Genomic DNA, 1380 nt, shown 5'->3' with positions numbered 1-1380 from the left:
TATTTAGAATAAAAAATAGTTACTAAAACTCTTGCAAACCACACTATTATTAAACTAAATAGTAATTAAATTGTGGAAGTTATTGCATCAGTAGGAAGAGTTGCAGGTCATTTCTTCAGTTAGTGCTCTGACACTAACAACAAGATATGATTTTCCAGTGTGTTTATCTCTTAATATTTCATTTTAAGCTCCTTCCCATTTAAAACTTTGAGAGATTTAGTTATGTGAGAGATCATTTGCATAGAATTGTGAATTTATAAGGAATGAACGACGTGCGAAGGAGGGGGTATGTGAAGGAAATGAGCTTGCAGAGGGAGCTTTATTCCGCAAACACAAAATTAATCCAACTAGGAACAAAAAGTTTAATTCATGATGTAAGAGGTAGTCGTTATAAGGATGGCTAGTTTCATACTAGAAAAGAGTGGTTTCTTGGTATTCAAGGTTTCTGAATACTATGTACATTTGTTATTTCATATTTGTGGATAAAATACTTATTACCATTTCCTTTTAAATAAGAAACATTAATTTACACCAACTTTACTAGAAACTATTAATCACTATTACAGAAGAAACATCGTTTTCCATATTCTTCAAAACTTTTCGTTAAGAAGAATGATTAATTTTATAAAACTTATATTAATTCAATTAACACAATGGAATATCTAAAATAAAAACATAACAAAGGTTTGAGTACTTTAAATCAAAGTTTGTATATAATTAAGGAACATCAAGATTGTCAATTTTTCCTTTATAAAAAGTATGTGCGAGTTTCTTCTCTGCAGTATTCTACAATAATACCATCGAAAATTTCAAAAACTTTTAGCCTCCAATAGGCCCCCAAAACAAATTGTAGCTTGTTTCAAGCAACTCAATCATTCTAATATCACCATGGGTTTGGGAACATTTGTACTTACTAAGGCTGACTAAGTTTATGATTGTTGCTAACCTTTCCCTACTTCATGTTGCTCCAGGTTATCATTTCCTTGGCAGGGATTGGCATGAGCTCGATTTATTTATCTTCTTTGTGATACCAAGAGGGTTGGTGTAAATATTCGTTTTATCCACCCACCAAGGCAGGGAATCTTAAGGATAAAACCCCATTCCACTACTACAACCCCTATTGCAGGGACTATCTGGAATCGTAGGGTCTTCCCATAATCGTTGGGCCTTCCAATAATCCATGTCACGTTAACTTAACTTTGTAACTATGAGCTATTGTGTAAACCATCTTCTTGAGAAAAAGGAGCCCTCTCTTTTTTGTGCCACCTGGCTTGGTTGGGCCACCAAATATACATGAATTCCCCTATTTCCCTTATATCATATTTGGCTCTCCCAACATTGTATCTTCTTCCATAACCACATCGTAATAGATTGGAAAAC

The sequence above is a fragment of the Pinus tabuliformis genome, chromosome 1_1 (assembly GCF_031772625.1).
Source record: "Pinus tabuliformis cultivar Carrire ecotype Pingquan chromosome 1_1, CPIR1, whole genome shotgun sequence".
In the NCBI taxonomy this organism is placed as follows: domain Eukaryota; kingdom Viridiplantae; phylum Streptophyta; class Pinopsida; order Pinales; family Pinaceae; genus Pinus; species Pinus tabuliformis.
This window is presented reverse-complemented; position numbering follows the sequence as displayed.